This window comes from Chiloscyllium plagiosum, unplaced genomic scaffold, assembly GCF_037043375.1.
Source record: "Chiloscyllium plagiosum isolate Xiang-an unplaced genomic scaffold, Cpla_swu_hap1 HiC_scaffold_3, whole genome shotgun sequence".
NCBI classification, from domain to species: domain Eukaryota; kingdom Metazoa; phylum Chordata; class Chondrichthyes; order Orectolobiformes; family Hemiscylliidae; genus Chiloscyllium; species Chiloscyllium plagiosum.
Genome location: NW_028270141.1, coordinates 117,117,596 through 117,141,252, shown reverse-complemented (window position 1 = coordinate 117,141,252; position 23,657 = coordinate 117,117,596).

The window sequence follows — 23,657 nt, the reverse complement described above, 5'->3', positions numbered from 1 at the left end:
TCTTTTCCAGGGGTTTTTATTCAGGATAATGGCTGGACAATGGTAACTTGATAACTGCCGAACTGACATTTTAATGGAAAGCTTCTAACAAATGCCGCAGTTCTATAGAGTCCTGGTTAGACATTCCTTGGAATATTGTGTTCAGTTCCGGTTGCCTCATTATTGGAAGGATGTGGAAGCTTTAGAGAGGGTGCAGAGGAGATTTACCAGGATGCTGCCTGGACTGAAAGGCAAGACTTATGAAGAAAGGTTGAGGGAGTTAGGGCTTTTCTCATTGGAGCAGAGAACGATGAGACTTGATAGAGGTGCACAAAATTTTAAGAGGCATAGATAGAATGGATAGCCAGAAACTTTTTCCCAGGACGGAAATGGCTTTCATGAGGGGGCATAATTTTACGGTGATTGGAAGAAGGTTTAGGGGAGATGTCAGAGGTAGGTTCTGTATTCAGAAAGATGTGGGTGTACGGAATGCACTGCCAGCAGTGGTAGTAGAGTCAGATACATTAGGGCAATTTAAGCGACTCTTGGATAGGCACATGGAAGTTAGTACAATAAAGGGGATGTAGATTAGTCTGATTTTAGAGTAGGATAAAAGGCCGGCACAATATCGAGGGCCGAAGATCCTGTACTGTGTTGTATTGTTCTATGTAAATGATGAGATGACAGTATTATTAGAATCTGAGAGCATGGATGAATGCTGTGGAATTTGGGAGCTAATATGCAAGGAGTGTGGTTCATTGAGAACAATTAGGAAGGGAAGACTTTGAAACCTAAGACACATGGCAGGTGGAAAGTTTTATAACTGGGTTGGAAATTTAAAGTGTAGGAGACATGTAAAGGGATTCATGAAGATTTGGTACTAGGCTGAGGATTCACAGTGTTTTCTGAAAGGGACCATTCGGAAAGTGCCAGGAATCATTGCTGTTGGAAGCATTTGGTGGACTGGAAATGCACCTGTTGACTCCATATTATTGTGTTTGCATCATCTATTTTAATTTTGTGATGATTGAATGTAAGAGTTACCACGGATTTGCATTTACAATGTTAAGGTTTTATTTCCTGATGATTATATCCATTAATGTTGAAGTGGTTGTGAGGGCCATGCACAGAAATTGATTATGAGGGGTGCAATTGGTGGAAAAGGTGAAAAGAGTGTAAGCATTGATATATTTCTGCATCAACAGACATGATGTGCCATGTTTCACTGCTCTGAGTCCTGGTTGGTTCAATCCCCTTATTAGAAATTGCACCCCACCAATAATTCTCGCTCCAATGAAAAGAAACAAGCATACAAAATTAAAGAGGAGGTAGAATAAAACAGAGGGGATGAAAAGAAAAGAAAAAGAAGCAGTGAAACATAACAGCACAGCAAAGGAAAGCAGAAACAAAAGCTGAGATTTTTGACTTTTTGTTCTTGGATGTGGGCATGGGCATTCAGGGCAGCACAGTGGCTAGCACTGCTGCCTCACAATGCCAGGGACCTGTGTTCAATTCCTGCCTCGGGTGACTGTCTGTGTGGAGATTAGATTACTTACAGTGTGGAAACAGGCCCTTTGGCCCAACAAGTCCACACCGACCCGCAACCCACCCAGACCTATTCCCCTACATTTACCCCTGCCCCTAACACTACGGGCAATTTAGTTTGGCCAATTCACCTAACCTGCTCATTTTTGGACTGTGGGAGGAAACCAGAGCACCCGGAGGAAACCCACGCAGACACGGGGAGAATGTGCAAACTCCATACAGTCAGTCGCCTGAGGCTGGAATTGAACCCGGGTCTCTGGCGCTGTGAGGCAGCAGTGCTAACCACTGTGCCACCGTGCTGCCCACATGTCTTCGTGGGTGTCCTCTGGGTACTCCAGTTTCCTCCCACAGATGTGCACGGTAGGTGAATAGGCCACGCTAAATTGCCCATAGTGTTCAGGAATATGTAGGTTAGGTGTATTAGTCAGGTTATATCCAGGATATATATTAAACACAGGATATGGAAGTTGAGTGGGTTAGCCTTCAAAGGGTTGGTGTGGACTTGTTGGGCTGAAGGGCCTGTTTCCACTTTGCCGAGATACTATGATTCTATTTTCTATGTATAAGACCAATTTGTGAAGGTCTACTGCAATCAGCTAACTTAAAGTTGACCAAGGATTAGAGCTGGAATCTTGGGAAGACCATAATGGTGCTGCAAGTTTTCTCAGTGCCTCTTGAATAGTAATGGAAAAATTAGACTGAATTCCCACTCTTTGTTAGTATCCAGGTATCCTACTGAAAAGTGCACATTTCGAAGTTCAGCAGGAATGGCATCTGGTAACTGCGGTAGGCACTTCTGAAAAAGTCACTCTGGCACACTACCCATTGTATCTTGCCAACCTGGAAAATACCCATTTCTGCCTACTCTCTGCTTCCAGTTAGCCAACAGATCTTGTATGTATACCAATATGCTACCCCATCCCACACCTGGAGCTTTAAATTTTCCACAATAAGCTTCAACATGGAACTAGGGGGAGGTGGTGGCCTAATGGTATTATTGCTGGACTATTAATCCGGAGACTCAGATAATGTTCTGGGTACCTGGATTTGAATCCCACCATGGCAGATGGTGAACTTTGAATTCAACAAAAGAAATCTGGAATTAAAAGTCTAATGATGATCATAATACTGTCGTCAATGTCGGGAAAAATCCATCTGGTTCACTTGTTTCCTTTCAGGAAGGAAACTGCCATTCATACCCAGGCTGGCCTACACATAACTCCAGAACACAGCAATGTGAGTGAATCTTAAACACCCTCTGAGCAATTACAGATGGGCAATAAATACTGGCACAGCCAGCAATGCCCATATCCTGTAAATGAATAAAATATCTTTATAACTAAAATAACTTCCTGGAAACCTAAGTACAAAATATAGAACTTGTTCACAACACGTCAAGGAACTTAATAGATGTTTAAACAGTGTTTCCCTTTTTCAAAACCATGTTTACACTACCTGATTATCTTGAAATTATCGAACTGCCTTGTTATAACTTTCTTAAAAATAGCTCCTAATATTTTGCTTAGGACAGACAGTAAGTTAACTGGTCTGTACTTTCCTGTTTTCTGTATCCCTCTTTTGGAAAATTAAAACCAATATATCATCTATCACATTAGCCATTTATTTTAAGACCTTCACCGCACAGCTTCAACAACTTACTTGGTATCACTTCTCCAATGATTGTCACTTTCCTTAGTTCCTACATTCCTTTCATTCCCTGATTTATCCCTGCTAAGAGTTATAGAGTCATAGAGATGTACAGCACGGAAGCAGAGCCTTCGGTCCAACTCATCTATGCTGACCAGATATCCTAACCTAGTCTATTCCCATTTGCCAGCACTTGGCCCATATCCCTCTAAACCCTTCCCATACATTGTTACTTTGATCTTCTGTAGTGAAGACTGATGGAAAATGCCTATTTAGTTCATTTGTCATCTCTTTATTTTTCATTATCAATTCTCCTGATTTATTTTCTGTTGGACCAATACTTTTTTAACTCCTCTTTTCAAAATATTTATAGAAATTCTTACTACTTGTTTTTATATTTCTGGCTAGTTTTCTCTTATATAAACTATTTTCTTCCTCAACATTAATTTTCAGTCTCCTTTTCTGTTTTTTGTAATCTGTCCAATTTTCTATCTGTCACCTTTCCTGGCAAATTTATATGCTTTTTCTGTAAGCTTGATACTATCTTTAACACCTCTAGTTGGCTTCGCATAGTGGATGTGTCCTTTAAATTTTGCTTACTCATTAAACTGTATCTATGATGTGTACTCTGAAATATCCCCTTAATTGTGTCCCACTGGATCTCTACTGACTTAGCCTTTAGTCTACCTTGTCAATTCATGTTAGCAAGCTCTGCTTTCAACAAATGGACTGTTGCAGTCTAAGAAGGCAGCTCACCACCACAAGGGATGGCAATAAATATTGGCCCAGCCAGTGACACCCACATCAGCTGATTGAAAGAAGGGGAGCTGGTTCATCCTCCCCCCCCAGGAGCCCAATAATTTGGAGTATTATGCCTGCAACGGTAACAAATTGGGGACTCTCATCAGGCAACACTCAAAGCAGTACTACAGTAAAGGTAAAGGTTCTATCAAAATTCAGTTATTGCTATTTTCACTTCCTTGTGCAATCTTTTTATAAGCAACGCTAAATGCTGCATTTAGTATAAGTAAGTTGGGACAGTATCTATTTGATTATACTTGCTAAAATGGTGATGATTTTAAGTTGCACAGCACCACTTCATGGTGACTGACTTCAACTCAAGAGGAGGACAGGAATTGACAGTCAATTTTTCCTCTTGCATTTTCTTTGTTTCACAAGAGCCTCCCACTCCCTTTGGTTTAGTACTTCACACAGAATCCTGCCCTGGCTGAGGTGAATTAAAACAGTTCAAATCAGAGATTGAACCTAGAACCTGAACCTGAAATGTGAAAACCACACTGGACAGTGCAGTTAATCACTGAGATGTCAGAAGGGATAAATTGTTACATTAGCTGCTGAAAGGGTGAGAATGTCTGAAGATGCAGACAGGTCACACACCAGCCTTGCTGCTCTTCCCAGCATGAGTAGACTAAGTAATGTGAATTTACTGCAGCAAGGAAGCAAAGGTACAAATATAGGTTTAAAATGTAAAAACTTTTATGTTCCAGGCCATAATCAGACAATTTCCAAAATTTTGAACATCTGAACTTTCCAACACAGTTCTTTGCAGTGTGTGTTGAACTTCTTGGATTATACGCCTACTCCTTAAATTTCCATCAGTTTCGACTTATCTTCAATCATAATGTTTCCAAAAGATTGATAATAGCTCTCAAGTAAAAGATGGTCCTTTAATTCCAACAGTAGATCAGGAGAATCTTATATAAATATTTCTCCTTTATGCCCAAATTCAAATCAGAGAGAGAGAGAGAAAAAACAACACTGGACCCAACACTGTGCCCTGGGAAATGCCATTTACAACTTACCCTGCAGAACAAGCAGTGTATATTTTCGTTATACATTTTTCTTTATGATTTACTTCATTGAATTGAATTTACTATCACGTGCAACGAGGCACAGTGAAAAGCTTTGTCTTGCGAGCAATACAGGCAGATCACATAGTTAAATAGCATAGATTAGTAAATAATAGGTAAACAGCTGCAAAAACAAAAACACAGGTACGGGCGAATGTTAAGAGTTTGAAAGTCCATTCAGTATTCTAACAACAGTAGGATAGAAGCTGTTACGAAACTGGCTGGCGCATGTGTTCAGGCTTCTGTACCTTCTCCCCGATGGTAGAAGTCGTAGAAAAACATTGCCAGGGTGGGATGGATCTTTGAGAATGCTGGCGGCCTTTCTTTGAAGCGGACCTGATAGGTGGATTCCATGGATGGGAGGTTGGCGTTTGTGATTGTCCATGCCAAGTTCACCACTCTCTGTAACTGTCTCCAATCTTGAATGGTACAGTTGCCATACCAGGTGGTGATACATCCAAACACAATGCTCTCGATGGTGCACCTATAAGAGTTGGCAAGGGTATTCGCCATCGTGCCAAATTTCCTCAGCTGCCTGAGGAAGAAGAGACATTGTTGGGCCTTTGTAATCAGTGCATCCACATGAAGAGTCCAAGAAAGTTTGTTGTGGATGACCACTCCCAGGAGCTTGAAACTCTCCACTCATTCCACCTCTGTGCTGTTAATGTGTAGGGGGTCATGAGTAACATCCCGCCGAAGGTCAATAATTAGATCTTTGGTTTTGCCAGCATTGAGAGCTAGGTTGTTCTAAGTGCACCATTTTTCCAGGTCATCCACCTCCCATCTGTAGTCTGTTTCATTGCCATCTGAGATTCGACTGACTATGGTGTTATCAGCGAACTTGTAAATGGCATTAGTCTGGTATTTGGTGATGCAGTCATAGGTATACAGTGAGTATAGTAGGGGTCTGAGTATGCACCCCTGGGGGCTCCAGTGTTGGGTGTTAGTGAGGATGAAATATTGTCCCCACTCTTCACTGATTGTGGCCTGTGGGTCAGGAAACTGAGGATCCAGTTGCAGAGAGTGGGGTTTAGCCTGAGGTCACTAAGTTTAGTAATCAGTCTCGAGGGGATAATAGTGTTGAAGGCTGAACTGTAGTCAATGAGTAGGATTCTTATGTAGCTGTTCTTGGTGTCAAGATGTTCTAGGGAGGAGTGAAGGGCAAGTGATATGGCATCTGACATGGATCTGTTGGGCCAACAGGCAAATTGAAGTGGGTCAAGAGTAGTGGGGAGGCTGGAGTTGATTAATGCCAGGACCAGCCTTTCAAAGCACTTCATGACCATATTAGCCATGTTTTATTTTGGATGTTCACATGTGTTTGCTGTTAGACACCAATAAAACATTATTACAATTGATCATAAACATTGCCAGACTAAAGAGTTTCCAACCTCCATATCTTGTCAATTTACACAAAATTCCTTTTGCCAAAGATAGAGAGGGCATGTGTTCCTCCAAAGGAACACTTTGCATTTCTCAGAAAAGCTAATGCCCAGATTGTGTGTGCATGTTGGGAGAACTGATGGGGGTGGGGGGAGGGGGGTAGTTCTAACACATTAAAAGGTGGACTGAGTTCGGGTCAGGTGTTAAATTTAATAAAGCTAAACCCCATCCCCACCTGACCTCAAGACCATGAGATACCTAGTTTATAAAGACAGGACAAGGAATAGGCAGCCAACCAGCAGTCTGATTGGCAATTTACACATTTAATAAGGTAATTTTCATCTACATCAACCTGTTCTCCATGCTTCACAGTCAGCAGTTTAATTCCTCTAGCTACAGGAAACCCACCAGCTGAACTGAGATGGTAAGCTACTTTAAAGCCTCAGTGGAGATGGTAAGCTACTTTAAAGCAAGGCTTGTGGGTCAGAAATGGCAGGTGTACTTCTCTCTTACCCCCAAGATCCACCCATCATCACACCTACCATCCATTATTAATGCACCAGAGATCTGGATGGGACCCCCCTTTTTGAGATTGGGTATAGGAAGTCCTCTTGGAATCAGACCCTGCACAGAATTGGACCACCCCACAGCCCCAGATTTGTGATTGAATCTAGCTAGCTCCACATTAATCTTTGCCTGCCTGGAGCCCAGGACTGTTAATTAAAGGGGAATTGCTCTCATCCTTCAAGTCTCACACTCACCTATGAAGCCCAGAGCTAATGTAACAAGCTAAAACTATGCGAGTGGTTCAGGTATTGGCTTAATCTTTCTGAAGTCAAGTGAGAAGAATTGTGGCACCAATGTAACTTTGCCGAGCCCTTTGAAAAATCAAGCTGATTAGCTAGTAATACGGATTAAGTAGGAAGCATCTGAAGAGGGTTGTATACATTTTTGATCTCCTTATTTAGGAAGGGATTAAAATCTATTGGAAGCAGTTTGGAGAGGGTACCTAAGATAGAAGAGTTATCTGATGAGGAGACATTGGACAAGCTGTGTCCATATCAATTCAAGTTTCGAAGAATGAGAGACGATCATAGAACAAATAATTCTTGAGAGGACTTGACAGGGTGGATGCTGAAAGAATGTTTCTACTTGTGGGAGATACTAGAACGAGGGGGCCCAATTCTAAAACCAGGATGATCCATTTAAGTTGGCATTGAGGAAAAATCTTTTTTTCAGAGAGAACTCTTTTTCAGAGAGTTGTGAGGCAGAGTTAGTGACAATTTTAAGAGTGTTAACAGAAAGATTTTTTGACTAGCAAGGGAGTCACAGGTAGTCATGGGTAGATGGGAATGAGCATTTGTGGCAAGAATCAGCTTAACCATGACTTTATGGAATGGTGGAGTAGGTTCAAGAGACCAAATGGCCCATTCCTGTTCCTAGTTCATGTATTCATATATAATTTATCAGCATCATTGCTGAATATGCAGAACCACTAAAAACGAAAATACTTTGGGACTGAGTGTCCCAAAGATTCACAATCATATCATTAAAGTGATCTCTCCTCACGTCAGTCAGTTAATCTGTGTAGCAGTTTTTACTTCCCAGAAATAAAATGCAGCTGTCTCTGAAACAGTGTTCTTGAATACCAGCTAGAATGGCAACTTTGCTCAGCACCTTCCACAGTCAACTTAGATTCAAAATGAAAATGTAAAAATAAACAAAAGCAATGAAAGGATCACAAATAAGGGTTTTCTACTCCTGATTCAACCTGGAGATAATCAAAATCTGTTTCTAAAACAAGAGTCTCTCCTTAATAGGCATTATTATAGTGATATAATATTGCCAGATCATTATAATTGAAGTCTTTTTCTCTACAACCTGCATCAAGTCAAGTCAACTTGTTCAGTCAATGAACAGCCTCAATGGTCTAGATTCTACTCCCTACACCTCCCTCCCTAAATTCCCTTGCTTTGCTAGCTTGATCCCTGAATTCAAAAGTCTCCTAGTAATCTACTGGCTTTACCAGGCGTTTAGTCATCTCACCTAGTGTCCTCAATATCTCTGCATTAACGATGCTATACAAATGCTTATTGTTTTTGTTGTTATTGTTGACAGGAAGTAGATTCTTGCGCGAGGATTAGTTTATTTGTTGTAATGTGTCTCAAGTATCAGTTACCAAATGTTGGTAATTGATGCGTTTCAGAGCTATGAGACATGATTTGAATGCACATTCAGATTGCTGGTATCGGCATCAAACATTAATTAAGAGTTTCTCTAATTAGTACTCAGAGAGCAACACAGAACAGTAATGATCAGGGTTTATTTGTTCATCTATGTTAACTGATACTGGGGCTAAATTTTCCTAAAGTCCCCATTTTGACTGTAAATTCAGCTATAAGTCCATCTCCTAATTCCTTTCCAAGAACAGCTGCTAGAAATACATGTGGCTTAACTGCAATTGACATGGGGTCAATTGCACAGCCTGCTGTAGTTGAATATGCTGTCTACACTTTGATAAGGCTTACAAATAAATAAAATCAGCTTGTGAGGTATGTGAGACCAGCTGATGGCTGTGAAAACATACCAGTAGGGAGCTGTGTCTTCACAGGACCAAGGGTGGGGGATGAAACTCACTAAGGAAAGAAGATGGAGTGAATTTCACTAGGGGAACAAATTCCTCAGTTCGCTTTCACACAGCTTCTTCATAGTGTTAATATTTTGGTTACTTCAGAATGAAACTTTCCCTTCTTAGGGACAGGAAATCCCACCTGTGAGAGCTATCAGCCACTCTGAAGTCACAACAATGCCAGACGACTGTAATAGTAAATGTTGGGATGACAATAAATACCAGGAATGAAGGAGATGGGCACTGGAATCAGATAAATCCAATCATTTGGTTTGGAAGGAGTGGAGACCCGAGCAGGTGATCCTTCCTCCTTTCTCAGCCATGCACAAAGCAGTGGTAGACATGGAGTTAAGCCCTTAAATAAACCCATTAATTGGCTACTTTAGGGCCTCAGTAGACTTAAGGAAAAACATGCTACCTGATACCTTACCCAATCCCTGTAATATCAGGGAACCAATCAAGAATGGGTGGGAAGGCTGTCGGTTGACCACCTGCTTTGTTTTATATGCCTTTCCCCCTAACCCACCTTCATATGTGCTGATTGGTCACTGTAAAATTTACCCCGACAATTCAAAGTACAGGGAAAGAATTATGGTTGCTATCTAACTCACCATCGGAAATTAAATCAAGACAAAATAGTTGGATTTAAATTGTGCCTAATTACATATCACAGAAATATCTGAAATTACCACATGTATAATTCTTTGATTTATAAATTTTATCAGGGATGGGAAAAACTTTTCTGTTTCACTGACAGTGCACTTTTGGATTACTTGGGGACAGCAATTATTAATTTTCAATCAATTAATGCAAATCTATGGTAACTTATGCAGCAATGTAGTGATGCACTCTTCCTTGCATGATTCTCTTCCCAGCACCAGACGTGTATAAATCAAAACATCATGGAACAAGTTTTGTGGAACAAAATTTAACTTGGCATTTGCAGCAAATGATTTTCACTAAATAGTTAACGAGACATAGAATCTATTAAACACTTTTTAAAATAGTCACAAAATGCAACTTTGATGATTCCAAGTAATTCAGCAAATTCTGATTTGGCCAAGATAAGGTCACAAGTGATCGAGGAGATTTGATACACTGGAAAACATCTCTCCATCAAGACTGAAACAATAACCATAGATTCAAAAATTGCAGGTGCTTCCCTGGCCTCTGAGAAACCATTCCTCAATTGTTGCACCAGGATGTGAGCCAATGCTGCTGGCTTACGCATTTTAGAAAAAGGAGATGTTTTAGCTGGCACCATTTTATCTGACATCTGAGTGTCTTGGTCTATCATATTGACCCATGTTTGCTTTCCTTCGACATTATGTTCCTTCGACATTATTTTTGCTTTCTTCATTCACCTTCAGTAATCCACAAGTCAACTGGACAGTAAGATATACAGTGCAGGATGAGGCAACGTGAACACGTACTATATTAATCAACATCCTTCAGGAAGATATTGAAAAGGAGTCCACACAGGAACATGTAAAACAATAAATGCAGTACAATGAATTCTAACAACAGCTGTCAGTTCCCAATGGTGGTCAGATTATACAGATTGTGGGTGTATCAGCTGCTTCATAGAATGGGGATGCTTGTTGATATTTGTCAGCTTTCAGTCTTCAGTCAAACTATTGAACAACTCTCAAAACTGAATTTTTAAAAAATGGAAGAGCAAGGAGTGGACAGCTGTTCAAACTTCTCACCTTTTATAGAGGGGAACTGATCCTTCCTTACAGTTGGCCACTCACAGGGTGCTATATTTGTTGCAAAACTACATGAGACAAACCTAAGTGGGGTTGGCAGGGAGCGGGGAGCAAAGTGAACGTGTGTCTAAATGCTAAATTGTTTGTAATTTACAATATTATTATCTTCCTCCGTCTGCAGTCTGGAGCCCTTTTGGTTTAAAAAAATAACAATAAGAGTGGGTAGATTAATTGGTTTGAGTTTTGAGAATAGGGTGAATATCGTTCCTAAACAGTAGATAAATTATAACTTAGCATTTGGCTGCAGGCTTCCCACTTATTATATGTTAGAAGCTCACACCTTAAAACATGGGAGGGTGTTGAAATATTGTTTGTTTTCCAAGGTAGTCAACAATATGTTGCATCTTTAAAGTGCCTTTTATAGCAGCAAATGTGTAAGGAGATCTCAAAGTAAGAAGTACAAAGGACTACAAAATTGGCTAATGTCCTCTATCAGGCATGAGGATCACAATAACTGCTCAACTATTTCAAGAGATACAAGTGTTGTATCAAGGTACAAATACAAGGTACAAATGGTGGGCGGCACGGTGGCACAGTGGTTAGCACTGTTGCCTCACAGCGCCAGAGACCTGGGTTCAATTCCCGCCTTAGGCGACTGACTGTGTGAGGTTTGCACATTCTCCCCGTGTCTGTGCGGGTTTCCTCCGGGTGCTCCGGTTTCCTCCCACAGTCCAAAATGTGCAGGTCAGGTGAATTGGCCATGCTAAATTGCCCATAGTGTTAGGTGAAGGGGTAAATGCAGGAGTATGGGTGGGTTGCGCTTCAGCGGGTCGGTGTGGACTTGTTGGGCCAAAGGGCCTGTTTCCACACTGTAAGTAGTCTAATCAAATCTGCACTTCTTAAAGAGAGTGCTGCAACAAGGTCTGATAGCAGACGAGGAAGAAACTGAAGCAATGCAGCAGCAGTTCAGAAAGAGGATTTGCACATTCTAGGATAGCACTGTCAACATAGTGCCACAAAAATTTCAATTATCTCACACAAGTGGTCATGGACAATGAATGCATCTCCTACCAACCTGAATTGCTCAGCTCATCATAACCCCTCAGTCACTTATCAATGATCTCCAGTAATCAGGGGTAGTGGCTAAAGTTTATTTTCTTTGTCTCACCTTCATACACCTATCAGTGCTGTCCACCTTATACCTATGTTGTCACTATAGCATTGGAGTCTCGGAGGTGACCAGAGAGAAGTACATAAAATTATAAGAGACATGGAGAGTCAGAGTCTTTTCCCAGGGTGGAAATGTCAAATACTAGGGGGAGTAAGTTTAAGGTGAGTGGGGGAAGGTTTAAAGGAAATACATGAGGAAGCTTTTTACACACAGAGTGGTAGGTGCCTGCAATGGGCTGTCAGATGAGGTGGTAGAAGCAGATACATTGTCAACACTTAAGTGATATTTAGACAGACACATGAACAGGTCGGGAATGGAGGGATATGGAGCATGTTTAGGCAGATGGGATTAGTTTAGAATGCATTATGATCAGCATAGACACATGGTGGGCTGAAGGATCTGTTTCTGTGCTGAACTGTTCCATGTTATGTGTTGTATAGCCACTTTTTATAACTGAATTACTGGCAGTATGTGGAAGCTATGGTAGGCACATCACACAAATACAGTGCTACACAGCTATTGACAATCTTCCATTTCTCTTGCAAGACAAAGTGGCATACATCAAGACAGAACAACAAAGAACGTAAGAACCAGCAAACATTCATGTCCTCTTTTCCTCAAAGGAGATAGTACTCAGAATTAGTAGCATATCTTCATGAAATTCATTTAATCATAAAAGTCATCAAAAATGATGTATTTTCCTGCTTTGACCTCCTCAAATCCTACATCACCTTCATCTGCAATCTGAAATTGCTGAAGGTAAAGCCATGAAATTCATGATTTCCATTCCACATCTCAAACTTTCCTTTGGGCTCTCAGAGACCCAGGAGCTGCTGCATAGCACCTATCATTTGAGAATGAAGAGCTAAAGGCACAACACACCTCTGAGGGAAAAGCAACATCACTTGATCTGACATTCACAGCCACTAGCTTAGATATTGATACTGAGGGTACTTGGAGGGTAGTATAAAGGGGGAGTGACCTGGCATGACTGAGCTACAACAAGATCAGGAGAAAGAATAGTGTGTGCCAGGTCTCCCAAGAACATGATTACAAATGTGCCCTTTTGCAGAGGACTCAGATGAGGGCTCCAGTTAAAAGTAAAAGTTGATAGACCTGCAAGTGTCAATACATGCAATATTAACTTTGCAGAACTGTTGTTCTCTCTGTCAAGAAACATGAAGGAATCTGGTTCCAATGTTACACAGGGTTTGCACAGAGTTGAAGAGGCATCTATCCATGAGGACACTTCCAGATCCACATAAAACAGTAACTGATGAGCTCAGTCTCAGGTTTCATTGCAGCCTAGACAGAAAACACTGAATGACCAAGATACTGCAGTGGACCCTCCACTATACTTCACACCCTGAGTTCCGACACCATCAAAACCATTGGTGCCCAGACTTTGCAGCCTAAGTCTCAGCAGAACGGTTAACGGAAATTTCTTAAAACTGAGTCAGAGTAGGATATAGAGTAGGTAGCTGAAGAGGCTGTGTAGAAGGTTGGGTGACAGGGGGTTTGTAATGTGAGTTGTGCATTTCACTAGGCTAGGGTCAGAGAACTGGGGAGTCACCTTAGCCAAGATTGTCCTTTGGGAAACACACAGGATTGAGTAGAATACTTTGTCCAATATTAGTGCACATTCAAAGAGTTAACTCTGGTGTGGTGTAACATCAGAAATGCAGTCAATTCTATTGGTTTCCCATTTGGCCGGTTAGGTGAAAACTGCTCCACCCACCCTGAGTATTTGCACTTCAATGTTCCATGTAGTCAAAAAGAAAAGTAAATCATTTTTGATTGTTAAAACTTTACAACTTACTAAAATCTATTTCCAAAAGATCAACAATAAGCTGTCCATTATATTCTTATAAAGTGAAATTAAGTCAGGTAATAGATGAGACATGAAGCATCACACAATCAATAAAACAGGTTTCCAGTTATCACAAACAAGTTTAAAAATACCATGCCCTTTCCCTAAGATGAGCTCTGGTGCATTTGTTGAGTCATCTCATAACTGCATGATTCGCAAAGGTGGATCTTGAAGATTTCAAGCTTTTGGTACTTTGGCAGCTTGTTCCATTGTGAGATTGTCCTTGGGAAATTGATGCATTACCTTGGAAGCAATTGGTTCTTTGTAGTTTGTGAAGATGGCTACCTCATGCTTTGCCATTACCAAAGGGCACCAATTTAAAATAAAAGCCGAAAGTGCTTGAGGAGTTCAGCAGGTCTGGAAGCAACAGCAGAGAGAGAAAGAGACTTAGTGTTTTGAGATTGATTTGTCTTTTCTTCCGAAGCAGGTACTTAATTCTGGTAATTCCCACAAGCCCATATTTCATATAGTAATGTCTGGCATTTATTTCTCTCCTTTGCAGCACAAATCTTTTTATCAGGAATGTGATACTGGTATATTTCCCATATGGATTTGTCCAGAATAATGCAACACATTTTGGATTGCTTGAATCTTATACATATTTCTCATTATATAAGGATTCCTTACTCAACTTGCATACTCCAGGATTGAACAAATGGAAGGTTTGATAAGCTATAATTTGTGTTGCAATTCTATAGTAATGTATGATACACTCTTGTGAGTGAATATCCACAGGTTTTATTGAACAGAACTATTTAAAGAGAGCGCACCTTATTTAGAATCCTACAGTCTCAGTCTCCACTCTATATCATAGCATCAGTCGTTTTATGTGTTCAGTAGCTAAAAGTAAAATTGTCCCACTATTGTCCCACTCTCTCATTAGGGAGAGCAAACTGATGGTTGTTTAACTGGAGAGTCACCACATCTCAGGTAATGGGAGAAGCTGAGAAGAATTCTTCATGCTAATCTCACCCAGTCCAAGAATTGAATCCATGTTGTTGATGTTAGTCTGCATTTACAAATCGCTATCCAGCTAACTGAGCTAACTGACCCTTAACCTTAGAGTAAAAGTATAATTTACTCCACAAATATCAGTTATTTCTGTTCAGAAATCTAAGAGCCTCATTTGCTTTGGATGTTATCTTCTGAATGTAGACTTCTTAATGATGATTGTTTCCATGATGAACACTCAGGTACGCTTATATACCTACCTTTTGGTGAATTGATTCCCAGAACTTAAAGCATGTATCCTTTGTGTTGGCAATATAAATGGCATAGCATTTATTGACCTCTTGTTTGAGGAACTGAAATGCTGTGGGTATCGACTGAACCATATTGCATCGTCAGTGACCAAGGAAAGGAGAAAATTGGGATGTAGAAGCAATTTATCTTTTCCCAAAATACATTTAAGTGAGGAATGACAGCCTCATCCTTGATTTTATCTCTAGCCAGACTATTGGTAGGGGCTCTTACTACATGTTTTAATAACCTTGCAAAATGAGGTTGTATTGAGGAATATTGTTTAATTACAGTCCTACAGGAAGGAATAGAAGCAGAGATAGCTAACTGAATGATCTCTATGTAACAAAGATGTCTATGAACACCTTTTGCTACAGGTGAGACTGCAGTAAGCAGGGATGCACAGGATCAAAACTATTGATAGTGGAGAAAAGATGCCAGCATGGTCCTGGAATAGTATTTAGCCAAGTCAAGTAAAAATAGAATCTTCCAGTCCTGAGTTGGAATGTCTTGAGGCAGGAAGGCAACTTAGAGAGACAAACTGGAGACATTCCAGAACAGGCCATCAGGCCAGGGTGGAACAGGCTGAAGTGGGAAAGTCTCATCTCCACCTTGCCAATTGGCCATCATCTGAAAGCTACACAAATCTATTGCGATCTGCCTGCAATAATCTCAGCTTCAAACTGTACAAAAAGGACATGGCCTATCCAAATAGTAACCCAGTGCTGGCAGCCTGCCAGTTATCAGGGACAGGAGGGCTCCCTCAACCTGTGTTAATTTGTAAATGATCCAGAGATTGGACAGAGATAGGGCAGGAGGGTGGCCACTGAAAGCCATCCTTGCCTTTGGTCCTAACCCCTGCCCCTCTCTCCCATGACCCCACTGACTACAGAAACCCTCTCCCCCAAAAATAAGCCCATCTCTGACTCCTCAGCGATTGTGATGCTGACGATCGTCCTGGGAGCAGCCACATCCATCTTATTGGTGCTGCTGAGTATGAGATTTTCCAGCCCCTGGTTCATCATCAGCTCTTGCCGCACAGGAGCCCCGACCCGGGGACTCGATTTTGGAGAAAGGCCTTCCAAGCAGCCTTATTGGAAGAATATAGAGCGGACCTCACTCTGAAGAATCAGTTCTGGTTTCTCGTTAGCTTTCCAACAAGCCATGCGGGAGGTGGAGAAGTCGACATTTCAGGTATAATTCTTCTTCAGGAATGGAGATGGGCATAGTGGGAGTTGCAGACAAAGGCAGGCAGAAGGGTTATGGGTTGGGAGAGGAGCAGAATGGTGAGGTGGTAATAGGTGAGTACAGGTGTTAGGTATGACCTGGAAGGTCAACAGGAGGAATCAATCCAGTTGGTAACTGGAGGAGGGGTTGTCAGGAGGGATGGAAGAAAGGAAGTTGGGGGAACGTTATTTGAAATTGGAGAACTCAATGTTGAGTTCTCTGGGCTGTAGGCTGCCCAGGAAGATGAGGTGCTGTTCCTCCAATTTGCAGTCTGATTCAGTGTGGTAACTGAGGAGGCCGAGGATGGAGTGGGAGGGAGTGGGAAGAGGAATTGAAATGCATCCAGTGCTCCCAATGTGGTCTTCTCTACATCAATGAGACCAAATATAAACTAAGGGCACACTTCACCAGGCATCTAGGCCGGACCCATAAGGGCAAGTCAGACCTCCTAGTCACCACCCATTTCAATTCCCCTTCCCTCCAACTGACCCCTCCTTCCAGCTCCCAACTGGATTCATTCCTCCTATTCACCTACCAGGTCATACCTACCATCTATATTCACCCATCACCACCTCACCACTCCACCTCTCTCCCCAGACATAACCTTTCCCCCCACCTTTAGCTGCAACTCCCCATACCCCCAACCTCCATTCCTAAAGAAAGCTTACAGCTGAAACATTGACTTCTCCACCTCTAGATGCTGCCTGGCTCACTGTGTTCTTCCAGCCTCTTGCCTATCTACTTTGGATTCCAGCATCTGCAGTTTTTTTTTGTCTTAAGCTTTCCAGCAAGCAGGTGAGATACCTTGTGAAAATGGAAGATTCCAGCCTATGGGACAGTGCAGCTTGATGTATCCCAGTGATCGAAATCAGTTGCATGCCAATTGTATGCTTAAGTTTGCAGCTCTTCCACCCGTGGGAGTGAATGTGGATGCTGTACCTGGTAGGATAACTGAGACGGGAAAGAAAGAAAGGCTTCTCCTTCATGACGACATAAAAGGTGTGGAACAAATCAGCAGCTGTGGTCATGTTAGAGCACCAAAGACCAAGCAAATGGGAGCTTAACAATACACTTGTAATTGACCTGGGTCGTCTTCCTTCTTCGAGGAAGAAATAAAAAGCAGTTCAATTGGAGTAGAAATGGGGATATAGCTTGGGAGGAGTGGCAAAAAATGGCTGGAGTTTGCTTTGTCATCCATCAGTACTGCAGGAGAAGCAAGGCTCTGGAAGATGGTGCAGTCAAAAAAGTAGCTACAACTATAAATAGGAGAATATAAATGAAGGAAGATTAGGGTGTAATAAGTAATAATGATAGAGGATACTGAACTCAAAGGAGACAGAACAAAAACACCACAAAGATCAAAATTGAAACCACCGAGGATGAAGAATCAGCATATAGGCTGATAGTGCAAAAAAGTGGTAATCTATGGTGAAAGTTTGGACTACCATCTCTGAAATTTCCTGATGCACAGTAGAAATGTATTTTATCATCCTCATTGAGGTTGGTGGCAGCTAGAAAAACCCAGTGAAAATGACTAGCTTATTGTAAGTGTATTCCAAAAGGTTTACCTCCAAATCTCTGCCAGCTGCAGAAGACTTGCATTAGAGAAGCCAGCGTAAAGACGCTTCCTTTGGTTTACAATTAGCATTCAGTGAAGTCATCTACATTGAGCAACTGCCATTGATATTCAACATGTGGTAATGTGGTGATAAATATTGTTTAATGGAAAGCAGGAATCTCTGAACTCTGAACTTCATGGCCCGGGATTATTGTGAGTGGCTGTTCTGTGAATTATTTTCCTTGGTGAATAAATCCTAAATCATCACAGCAAGTAATGTTATAATGCATGTACATGGCATAAACTTCATAGACTATGAACCTGCAAGGATAGGCCTGAGGCCCACCGATATTGGGCCATTTCAGAAGTGTTGCATCACCATAGTCTTACCATGGTCTGCTTTCATTTGAGAGAAGTGACTGGTGGTGATTTAACCTGAGGGCCACCAGACCTCAGGTCAGGGATGAGGATGAGGAGACTCCTTCATGGTAACCTCAAACCAGTAATGGGAATTGAACCCATGATGCTGGCATCACATTGCTCTGTAAATCATCCAGCCAACTGAGCTAAACCAATTCCCATTTCAGAAGTAGCTTCTAGCTATGATATTCAAGGAGAAAAAAAGAAGCAAATGGGAGGACAGTAGTTAGGATAGAGAAAACAACTGGAGGGCAGGTGTTTGCTAGGGCACGTGAGTTAAACTGGAGGACACCTTACTTGTGGAATGAGCTGTTTCAGATCCTCTTGAATGTTCAAAGTTTTGCCTGCAGCATTGTGGTATCTGATGCTGTTCCAGCTGGTCGAGAATACTTCCTGCTACCATATTAAAGGTTTAAGAACTCATATAACACCTGAAAAAAAATGGACACATGACAACCTTTTTTCTTGGCTAATTGTGGTGTCTAACTGATTTTTAAGAAAACTGACTGTTTTGAGTTGTGATTGTTTTAGTGAGCTGTCATTGGGTCTTTGTTTAATTATTGAAGTAGTGAGCCACTCATCATTTTAGTGGTGCGAATTGTAGGACATTCTGATTGGAAACAGCAGCAGGACGGAGAGGAAATGGAGAGAAAGGCACACAGAGATTTTATACATCTGTTTGACTGATGGTTATCTAATTTCAGTTAAATTCAGAATGACAGAAATGTTATGTGCAGAATGTGCCCATCTGGCCCATCATGCCTGCACTAGTTCTACCATCTCACGCTAATCACCTTGCCTTTCCCCACTAAGGTTGCACACTACTTCTATCTAAATAATTGCCCAATGCCCTCATGAATGTTTCACTTGAATCTGCCCTCACCATATTTCCAGGCAGTATTTTCCACATCCTAACTGCTCACTGTGTGAAAAAGCTTTCTTTCACATTACCCTCGTTTCGTTCACACATCTCTTTAAATCTATGCCCTCTCATTCTATTCTTTTTTAATGTGGAAACAGCACCTCCCTATCTACTCTATCCAGCCCATTCTTGATTTTGAAAGCTTCTTTCAAATTCTTGTAAAGCAAGAACCATTCTTTTAACTCTAATATGTAAAGCACTCACTAATGTTATCGAAGATTACAAAGAGATCTTGATCAATTGGATCAATAAGCTGAGGACTGACAGATGGAGTTCAATTTGGATAAATGCAAGGTTTTGCATTTTGGTAAAACAAACAAGGACAGGACTTATACAAATAAAAATAAGGCAATTGGCTAGTACATAGAACAAAGAACAGCACAGGAAAGTACAGGCCATTTGGCCCTCAATGTTGTGCCAACCTTTTATCCTGCTCTAAGATCAAACTAACCTACATATCCTTCATTTTACTATCATCCATGTCCTTAATGTATCTGACTCTACTACCACTACTGGCAGTGCATTCCACACACCCACCACTCTCTGTGTAAAGAACCTCTGACATCACCCCTAAACCCTCCTCCAATCACATTAAAAATATGCCCCCTCGTGAAAGTCATTTCTGCCCTGGGAAAAAGTCTCTGGCTTTCCACTTTACCTATGCTTCTCGACATCTTGTACACCTCCATCAGGTCACCTCTCATGCTTCTTTGCTCCAATGAGAAAAGCCCTATCTCCCTCAACCTTTCTTCGTAGACATGCCCTCCAGCACAGGCAGCATCATGGTAAATCTCCTTTGCACCCTCTTTAAAACTTCCACATCCTTCCTATAATGAAGCGACCAACACTGAACACAATACTCCAAGTGTGGTCTAACCAGAGCTTTATAGATCTGCAGCATAACTTCATGGCTCTTAAACTCAATCCCCTTACCAATAAAAGCCATCACAGCATACGCCTTCTTAACAACCCTATATATTTGGGTGGCAACTTTAAGGGATCTACAGACATGGACCCCAAGATCCCTCTTTTCCTCCACACTATCAAGAATCCTGCCTTTAATCCTGTAATCTGCATTCAAATTCAGCCTTCCAAAATGAATCACTTCACCCTTTTCAGGTTGACCTCCATCTGCCACTTCTCAGCCCAGCTCTGCATCCTGTCAATGTCCCGTTGCCACCTATAACAGCACTCCACATTATCCACAACCCCACCAACCTTCGTGTCATCGGCAGATTTTCTACTTCCCTTCTACTTCCTCTTCCAAGTCATTTATAAAAATCACAAAGAGCAGAGGTCCCAGAACAGATCCCTGTGGAGTATCGCTGGTCACTGAGCTCCAGGCTGAATACTTTCCATCTATTACCACTCTCTGTCTTCTATGGGCCAGGCAATTCTGCATCCAGGCAGCCAAATTTCCCCGTATCCCATGTCTCCTTACCTTCAGAATGAACCTACCATGGGGAACCTTCTCAAACTCCTTGCTAAAATCCATATACATGACAACCCCTGCTCTACCTTCATCAAGTAGTGTTGTGGAACTGAGTGTTCTAGGGGTTCAGGTACAGAATTCTTTTGAAATTTGCATCACATGTAGACATCTTGGTTTTGGAGGCATGTAGCATGCTTGCCTTCATTAGTCAGACTTTTGAGTAAAGGAGTTGGGACATCATGTTGAGATTGTACATGACATTGATGAGGCCTCTCCTGGAATATTGTGTCCAGTTCTGGTCACCCTGTGATAGGAAGGATTCAGAAGAGATTTACCAGGATGTTACTGGAAATCGACAGTTTGAGTTAGAGAAGCTGAGTAGACTTGGATTCTTTTCATTGGGACACAGGAGGCTGAGGGTGACCTTATAGAGGTTTATAAAATCATGAGAGGGATAAATAAAGTGAGTGGTATGTGTATTTTCCCTAGAGTGGGGGATTTCAAGATTAGAGGGCATATTTTTAAGGTGAGAGGAGAAAATTTTAAAAAAGATGTGAGGGCTGATGTTTTTTTACACTGAAAGTGGTTCATGTGTGAAATGAACTTCCAGAGGAAGTGGTGGATGTGGGTATAGTTACAATGTTTAAAAGACATTTGCATAAGCACATGAATAAGAAATGCTCGGATGGATAAGGGTCAAGCGCAGGCAGGTGGGACTAGTTTAGTTTGGGATTACATACGGCATGGACAGATTGGACCAAAGTGCCTGTTTCCATGTTGTGTGACTCTGTGACTCACATAAAAGAAGGCTTTCATATATCATCTGCATGTACTTCATACAATTAGGGGTCTGGAATGCAGTGCTTGGAATTAGGTAACCTCACATCCATTAAAATATCATCACATTCAAGGCTATGGGCCTAGTGCTGTAAGGTGGGATTAGTGTAGATTTAGTGTAGCTTTGTCAGTACAGGCCTGATGGTTCAAAACACCTCTTCTGTACTTTATGATTCTATGACTCTGCAATAGCATTCTTTGGGATACCAGTGATTGATATGACAACAATTCAGCAACAGCAATATTCCAAAAGCAGTTCAATGAATAATGAGTTGCATCATTTTTTGATTACATTTAGAAACAATGCTTTGCTGTCTATCCCTGGGGTACAGTGTTGCTGCAGGTAGTGAAGAAGCCTTTTAAAACTTAAATTATCTAAAAGCTTATTTATGTACTGATCACAGAGCCTCCCACACCAACTAGAGAAGGATGACAGTCCGTTGAAAAGTAAAACTGACTATTAATCCAAACATTGGCTGGCCTGGGGGAATATCTGTGCGGCAAGCAGAAGTCTTGCCTTACTTGTGTCTGAAAGGGAGTCTTAGACTTTGGGCGACAGTTTAAAATGGTTGATAGTGATCAGGTAGGCAGTTTTATGTCATTTCAAATTTTTATATCCATCTCCATCACCCATTCTATATTATAAGAAAAAAAAGAGTACTGGCTGCACCAAAATCTCAAAAGGAAAAATGTTTTTCATTGCATATGACAACAAAATTAACTTTGGGTATTTTAGTCTTAACTCAGTATACGTGGAGTGTTAACATATAATTTAGGTTGACACTCCTGTTGTGAGGGAGTGCTGAAATATCAAAGGTTCTGTCATTTGTGTAAGTCATTAAATCACAGTCCCTCCCTGCCTTTCTTTGTGGGAACTTGTTACATGCCAGTTTGGTTGCTGTGCTTAATGCACTACAACAACAAATTTTTCGTCTGTTTAAATATTTTCTAATCAACCTGTTCAGAGGTGTTATGACATATCTTTGGAGTAGGTAGGTCTAGAACCTGGGCCTCCTGGCTCAGAGGTAGGGCACTGCCTCTGCATTACAAGGGCCTATTTCTTTCTCTTTCCTCTTTCATGTCATGTGAGTGTCGTTTTTTTGCCTATCCCTAACTGCCTTTGAACTGAATGACTTGCAAGAACATTTCAGAGGGCACTTAAGAGTTGGCCAGGCAAGCATGCAAGATTTTCTTCCATAAAGGATTAGTAAACTAGATTCTTTTTATAACAATCAAGAATATTTAACATGATGAATTTTTTTAAATTCCAACATCATTTCAATTGAACTTAATTCCACCTGCTGGCATGATGCTATTTGTACTATACCACCAGAGTAATCGCCTATGCCTCTGGATTACTAACTCAGTGACATTACAACTACACAACCATCTCCCCAACAATACAAAATGTAATTCTGAGATTGTAATGTGTTTTGGGATGTCCTAACAAAACATCAACACAAGATTATTTTTGTTACTGAAAGCTTAATAGCTGATTGAAATATTGATTGGTTCATTCACTGTTTCTTTTTTACATGCCTTTTGGTTCATACATCTACACTCACATAACTCAAACTTAAAACTTCAGCAGTGTTGTCGGATGTTGAGTGCAAAAATAGAACCGAAGTCAAACCAAACTGAATGAGTAAGGTGTTTTTGTTTCCAACTAATTTCAATTTGCTGGTGTAAAATGGACACATATTTGTTATGGCAGATTTTCCACTATTGAATCACCATCCATTTTTCCAATTGGCGTCTGTGTGGTCACCAGAAACACCTGTCAGCTTTCAGTTAATGATATAAAAATGACTCCCCCTCCCCCCCATCCCATGATCTCATTTAGACATCCACACAATTTTCCAGTATTTATATAATTAATAGTGTTCAGTCATCTGCCCACTCACTCAAGATGGGTGTCCAGAGCTGCTAACTGTGCTTTTTATGGAGGTACACTTATAGAACTACAAATGAGATTTGTAACAGTAGTTTCAAGGCTTTTCTTAACCTTTCTTTGGTTTCTTTTCAGTTTCCATGTAACAAGTTAAAAGTTTTGTGCTCAAAGTTCTGGTGCCATTTTAAATTAATGTTCATGATCTCAGAACAATGAGTTTACTCAGTTATTTAGATCTAGAAAGGGAAGAGCAATGCCTGGGCAGGAATTAGTTTCTGGATCAGTGGTGCTGGAAGAGCACAGCAATTCAGGCAGCATCCGAGGACA